The 7,389-nt window shown below is 48.5% G+C and overlaps 1 pseudogene; it reads right to left on the bottom strand.

Moving 5' to 3' along the window:
- Window positions 1-2,699: 2,699 nt before the first annotated feature.
- LOC118633404 lies at window positions 2,700-3,273 on the bottom strand (annotated as a pseudogene).
- Window positions 3,274-7,389: the final 4,116 nt, after the last annotated feature.

Raw genomic sequence — 7,389 nt, 5'->3', positions numbered from 1 at the left:
CTGAGTGTCTTCCTTCTATTACTCTGATACTCTGATAGCTTTTACTTTTCTAAAAATAGTCATTTTATGAGTCATGGAGTATCAAATCAGTGTTAGCTGGCCCATCCAAGGGTGGGGAGGGGCTGGAAGCCCCGGGCATTAAGAGAAGGGAGTGGGTGCTGGCGTAGCGATGACTGTTTCTCAGGCAGCGTGGTGGATTTTGAAGGTAAAACTCTCTGAGTTTATCATGTTTTAATTGGAGGGGCAGGGAGTGATGGATCATCATCACCAGTTGCTTCCTCACCTAATGCCATGGAAGGAGGGGTCTCAAAGGAACGCCTCCCATCTAAAAAGCTGGGGCTGACTTGACTGATGCTGGATAGGCCTGTTTGGCTCCTGCTCATCCCCACCCTCAGATGCCAGCTCCCTTACCATCAGTGCTCCCTTGGGGTGTAGCCAAGTTTGTCTTATACACAAGAGTTAGTCCCCGACTTGCCTCGGCTTTCTGTTTGGGGGATGGGGAGGGAACCAGTGATACTGGAGATGACTGGTTGCTGTGTTAATGGGTTTGAGTTGCATTTGGCTATAAAACAATCTTGTTAGAAAAAGTATGTGGGGAACAGGAGGGGAGAGGAAGAAGACCTCTCTCCCCACGCACATTGAGACATCTCGGTTCGTCTCTAATCTTGTTTGTGGGGATTCTGTTGGTTGGATGCCTGAAAAGGGAGGTGGGATGGCCTTCAGATTGTACCAGCTTGGCTAGCACTGCTAACCAACTGTTGCAGGCTCTGAAAATAAAACCAATCTTGAACCCATGCTCTCTGCCTAGTCCTTGATTCAGAGGGGATTATGTTTCCCTTTAAGGTTCTGGTACTACACTTGACTTAAGCCAGTAGCTGGAGCAGCCACACTTCCTCAAGAGGCCAAAGGGCTGTCATGTGGCCTTCAGGGTTAGCCAGAATGACCTCCAGTTATGCCCGAGTCCAAAAACAAATGGATTCAGATTGATTTGCATGATGAAATAGGCACAGCAAAAGCTTGTTAGAACCACAGATATTCCTTTACAAAATCTTAATTCATACGGATTAAGCAACAAGCCAAAGGAGGGGCCAATTTGGCTCAGTGGTTAGAGCATCAACCCGCAGACCAGAGAGTCTCAGGTTCGATTCTGGTACCTTGGTTGCGGTTTGTCCCCAGCCCTGGTCGGGGTCATGGGGGAGGCAGCTGGTCAATGTGTCTCTCTCCCTCCCTCCTACTCTATCTGAAGATAAATGGAAGAGTATCCTCCAGTGAGAATTAAAACGTTTTTAAAAACATTTAAAAGCCCTGGCCGGTTTGGCTCAGCGGTTAGAGTGCCGGCCTGCGGTCCTCAGAGACCCGGGTTCGGTTCCCGCTAAGGGTGCATGCCTTGGTTGCAGTTTGTCCCCGGCCCTGGTCGGTTGTGTGGGTGGCAGCCACTCGATGTGTTCCTTTCACATCGATGTTTCTCTCTCTCTCTGTTCCTCTCTCTCCCTCCCACTCTACCTGAACAAAAGATGGAAAAATGTCCTCGGGTGAGGATAAAAAAAAAAAAAAAACATTTAAAAAACACCACCAAATGTCTGTACTCTTAACCCATCCCATATTAGCATATTTTCCCAAAGAAAAGATTCCATATTCCTATAAGAGTTAAAAGTTTTGATTTAATTTGACTACATAAAATCAGTTTTATGGTAGAAATAGCCAAATATCATCATAAAATGGTTACTTTTTTTTTTTTGGTGGGTGGTGGTGGTGGCGGTCTACTTGAATTAATATCTGTACATATTAAAAAACAAAATGTTAATTTAGATATGCTGCTTTTCTCAATCTTCCAAGTTTTTCAATTCAACACCTGTTTCTGCACCATGTACTACTTTCTGTGAACTCACCTTTTATTCAAATTATTTAATATGACACAGTTAATGTATAAAAAACTATGCCGTCCTGGCCGGTTTTGCTCAGCGTGTGGAGCGTCAGCCTGCGGTCCACAGAGACCCAGGTTCGGTTCCCGCTAAGGGCACACACCTTGGCTGCAGTTTGTCCCCGGCCCTGGTTGGGTCATGCGGGTGGTGGCCACTCGTGTCCCTTTCACATCAATGTTTCTCCCTCCCGCACTATCTGAATAAAAAATGGAAAAATGTCCTCAGGTGAGGATAAAAAAAAAACGATGCCAAGACCAAGTATTCATTCTTGTAATTAGGGTTTTAAAAATGTGTCATAAGTGTGTATTTGTGATTTCTATAAGATCACTACTTTTTTAAATCATGGAGAACTTCAAACATATTGTGGATGAAAAAGTGCTATGATCATAAATTCCTAAGTAGGCAGGTCATGGTGGGTAGTCAGATCTCTAGCCTATAATTTCTTTGGTGAAAGGTTTTTAAGCCAGCCCTGTCCATTGTTCTTGTACATCCAGGTTAACACCTTTGAAATGCTAGAAGTCATACCCCTGGCAAGCAAAACCACCCTCAAGAGAGTACATGTTCTTAGCTATCCTGTAATTCAACCTTTTTCGTCTCATGGCGCAATAAAACTACAATTCTGCAGCACAAATCTGACAAAATACGTATAATATTTATTCATTCACACCAGACAGCTATTGTGTTGGCTCTTGTCGTTTTTATTTTATTTTTTTCAAAGTACAATTTCCATTAATTTTTTCCAGAGAACTTTTCTTCAGTCCTTAAGAACTGAGCTCCTTACATGGGCTTTGGTGGAGGTCGGGCAGCACCCACAGGTCTAAATCGGGGTGGGGGTGCTCTGGCCTTCGGGCTTCTGACTCCCGACTACCTTGCTGTGAACGGCACAGCTCACGGTGATGTAGTGTCACATACAGTTTGGGAAGTACACAGGTGTCAGACACTTGCTTCGGAAATGTCCCTAATGGCTGAGGCCTCTGCTATGTTTCGAATGACAAACTTCTTTTTTTAATTTTTCCATTTTTTTGTTCAGATAGAGTGGGAGGGAGAGAGGAAGAGAGAGAGAGAAACATCAACGTGAAAGGGACACATTAAGTGGCTGCCTCCCGCATGACCCAACCGGGGCCAGGGACAAACTGCAACCAAGGTACATGCCCTTAGCGGGAACCGAACCCGGGTCTCTGGACCGCAGGCTGACGCTCCAACTGCTGAACCAAACCGGCCGAGGCCGAATGACGAACTTCTTAATGGCTTTGTCCTTGGGCACACATTGGGCGCAGTTGGTGTAACGAATAGGCTGCACATGGCCACGGTCTTTTTTGGCACGATCGTTGTTCCCGCTTTTCTTGGTCATCTTGGAAGCGAGGACCCGAGAGAGAGGGCTCTTGTCATTTTTAAAACAATAATCTAAGGGAAAAGAGGTCAGTACCCCTGACTGTATAGTCAAGTGTATGTTTTAGAAGTCACTGCAGCCCTGGCCGGTTTCGCTCAGTGGTTAGAGCATCGGCCGCGGACCAGAGAGACCCAGGTTCGGTTCCCCGCTAAGGGCACGTACCTCGGATGCAGTTTGTCCCCAGCCCTGGTTGGGTGGTGTGGGTGGTAACCACTCCATGTGTCTCTCTCATGGCAACATTTCTCTCTCCCTCCCTTTCTCCCTCCCTCTCTATCTCAAGATAAAAATGCAAAAATGTCCTCGGGTGAGGATATAAATAAATAAATAAATAAAAAAGAAGTTACTGGGCACATCAGTTGAAAATCGCTGCTATAATCCGATCCCCCTTGCTTTCTCCCACCTCCATGTAATCTTCCTGTATTCCCTCCTGAATCTCAAATGCATAAAAGAAACTACAAAACTCATTATCTGGAGTTTTGAGACCTTGCTCCACGACATGCCATCAGTTTGGCTCAAATACCCCTATAAAAATTCTCTACATTTCTTACATCAACATCATACTAGACAAAGACTGAGGAACTGGTTCAGATTAGAGACTTGAGACATGACAACTAAATGAAATATGGGATCCTGGACCAAGACCAACAACAACAAAATTGCTATAAAAGACATTTTGTCTCAATGTTAAATTTCTGAATTTGGTAATTATAAGGAGAATCAAAATATTCTTATTCTCAGGAAATGCACTCAAGGTTAAGGACTATTATGTAACCTACTTCCAAATGGTTTAATAAAAATAAAAATATGGTGTGTGTGTGTATGTGTGTGAAAGACAGAACAGAGAGATGGGAGAAAGCAAATGGAGCGAATGTTAAAACAGTAAAGATTCTTGGTAAAGGGTATAAGGGAATTCTTTGTACTATTCTTGAAACTTTCCATAAGTATGAAATTATTTCAAAATAAAATATTTTAAGAAGATACTGCTGTGCTGAGCTCCTGCGTAGACGAGGCGGGTGGACATGGGGGTACTCCAGAGAAATATCCAGGCTGGTGACAACAACTTGTCCCAAGCATCCAAATGGCAGTTAAAGGGACAGCTGCAGAAGAGAGATCCCGGGTGGGGGTGGGGACCATGGGAAGCAGAGCCAGAGGCAGGAGGGCAGGGTGTCAGCAGGAGGGCAGGGCCAAGCTGGGCAGGGACAGCAGAGGGAGTGGAGCCACAGGGAGGACTAAGATAAGGTAAAGCTCTGCTGCCTGTGGCTGGGATGTCCCTGACGACCTTGGTGAACAAAGGCTTCCCAGAGCGGGGCGTGGGGGCGGAGGAGAGACCGAGAGGGAGGCAGAAACACGGCAGTGGCGAGTTGCATGATTTCGGGTGGTTCTCAGCCTCTAGGTGACTGTGACCCATCAGCTAGGTGGGGAGAGAGGATTACCTTGATGATTCTAAGATCTTAAAACCTGGGTCATTCTGGTTTCCAAGTGATGACGCCTGGAAGTCGTATAAAACTCAGTTTAGGGCTCCCTGCTTGCACACCCCCAGGAGAGGAAGCTCACCCCTTCCAGGAGGCAGCCAGTGATGAACAGAGCGGTTCAGCTCGTCTTCTGACAAAGTAAAATCAACCAGCCTGGCCCCTCCACCCACAGGCCTCCTTTGTTCTCATTCTGCTGGGCTGGGCTTGCTGCCGTGACTGCTGCCATAGCTGGGGCAGGCCACCAGGTGGTGATGGTGCCCCGGGTTAGTCTCCTCAAGCATCTGCCTTCCAGCCTTTCTTCCCCAGAACCAGTAACTGGGAGGAGCTGGGGGCTGGGCAGGAGCGCCCCACCCGCCCTGGCTTCCAGCTGCATCTGAGGGCATCCTGCCCGCCCTGAGTGCAGGCACAGCTGTGACTGCTCCTTGTTCAGGCTGCAGTCCCAAAGGCCTAGTTCACGCATGAGCTCCATGTACCACAGAGCAAAGGCAAACAAAAAGCGGGGGCTAGGGGTGGATTATTTAATAATATATGTATATTATTTATTTATTTTGTGGTACGTGCCCCTAGCGGGAACTGAATCTGGGACTCGCTGGTCCGCAGGCTGACGCTCCACTGCTGAGCCAAACTAGCCAGGGCTATATATTTTATTTTTTTATAAAAAATTTTTTCCCCTTTATTGATATCAGAGAGAGAGGAAGTGAGAGGGAGAGAGAGATAGAAACATCGATGTGAGAGAACATCGATTGGATGTGAGAGAACATCGATTGGATGAGAGAGAACATCGATTGGCCACCTCCTGCCTGCCCCCACTGGGGATCAGGCCCATAACTTGGGCTTGTGCCCTGACCCCTGACTGGGGAATTGAACCAGGACCTCTCAATCCGTGGGATGAGTCTCAATCCACTGAGCCACACCCACTGGGCAGAAAGGCCATTTCTAAAGAAAGAATGCCTGATGGCCCTGGCTGGTGTGGTTCGGTTGGATGTCAGTCCTTTGCACCAAACGGTTGTCGGTTCCATTCCTGGTCAAGGGTGCTTGAATCCACAAAGACCCCACAGCTGGCACAGAATACCAAAGACACAGGGACTTGGGCACCGGCTGAGCAGGACATTTCCTTCCTCAGGCCCAAAGCAGCACAGGATGCTGGGAAGAGCAGAGGCCTGGCGTCCGTTGACTCACTGAGGACTGGGCCAGGCCACCCCTCTTGGGCCTTCAGTTCTGGATTTGGACGTTAGCTTTTTGAGCCCAAAAGCCACATCTGGGTGACTGCGTGTGACATCGCTGAACTCCCAGGAGAGTTGATGACCTAAATTATGCTGGGAAGCTCCACCTTTCCCCCTCTTTCCTGGGCTCATGATGGGTCCTGAATGAATGGTTCAGGATAGGAGAAGCTGGGACCACTTGATTAAGTTGAAGAATGAGATAAGTTGTCCCTGCACCTGGGCAGAGGACACGTCCTGGCTACTCACGTTCCAAGGATGCCATGTCTCTCCCTGAGTCCAGCTGGACATGCACAGACATTTTGTTCCTTTGAGCCCCAGTTCGAGGTGAGTTAATGTGGAGATTCCACTGCAGTCCAGTCTCAGCAATTCTGAGCCAGGGTGACATCCTTTTTCTCCTCCACACCCTGCCCCTCGCCTACCCTGCACCTTGAGGGCTCGGGCAGCCGGGCCATGGAGGCAGCATCTCCTCACCTGCCTGGCATTCGCTAGTACCCAAACAACTAGGAGTGCAGGGCGAAGAATGACTAGCCTTGGCAGCTACCCAGCAGGGCAGGGAAGGTGGCCAGGCAGGGCTGGAACAGGGTGCGACGACAGGTCTGGAGGCTCCAAGTCTGCCCAGGCATCCGGCTGGCGGGTGGGTTGACCCAAGGCCCAGGCTACCACTCAGCAGATGAGGAACTGGGCGGATGAAAACCTCAGAGTCATTACCTGTGCAACGCGGGTAATAGCAGGGTGGTTTGAGAATTAAATGACATATATGTAAGGAACTTAGAACAGTTCCAGTAAGTTCTCAAAAATCCCAGGTATGATTATCACGAATCCAGCCCAGAGGGGACACCTGGTTCCCTGGCTGGTTCATTTCCTTCCTTCTACATAAATACAAAAACAACAAAATCAAGATCGCAACAAAAGTCCCTTCACACTGAGTCCTCTTGAAGCCCTATGAGGTAAATACCATTTTTGAGCCCATTTTGTAGATGGGTGAACAGGCACAGAGGGGCTGTGATTCACCACAAATAACACGCTGAGACTGACGCATAGCAGAGGCCGTGGGCCATGCCCTGGCTCAGGCAAAGCTGGTTTCCTTCCTCCCTCCACCCTCTCCTGACACTGACACCTCCGAGAAGCCTGCTGAGGCAGGTATGAGTACCTGCCTTTCACAGATGGGGAAACAGCACTGTGAGGTGAGAAGCTGACATTCTTTCCTCTGAGTGGCCTCCGCAGTGGCCTCAGGCCCCAGCCTGCCTCCCACTCCCCGCTCCACTTCTCTGGCTCTTCCTAGCTGGGTCAACTAGGCATCTCTCCCCAGGAAGTCTTCCCTCCCGATAGGGCTCTTGGAAAGTGGATGGAGCCCCTTCCTTTTCTGCATGACTTTGGTGAAC

The sequence above is a fragment of the Molossus molossus genome, unplaced genomic scaffold (genome assembly GCF_014108415.1).
Source record: "Molossus molossus isolate mMolMol1 unplaced genomic scaffold, mMolMol1.p scaffold_m16_p_18, whole genome shotgun sequence".
Taxonomy (NCBI): domain Eukaryota; kingdom Metazoa; phylum Chordata; class Mammalia; order Chiroptera; family Molossidae; genus Molossus; species Molossus molossus.
Note: the sequence above shows the minus strand (reverse complement) of the source record. Positions and strands in the feature narration are given on the sequence as shown.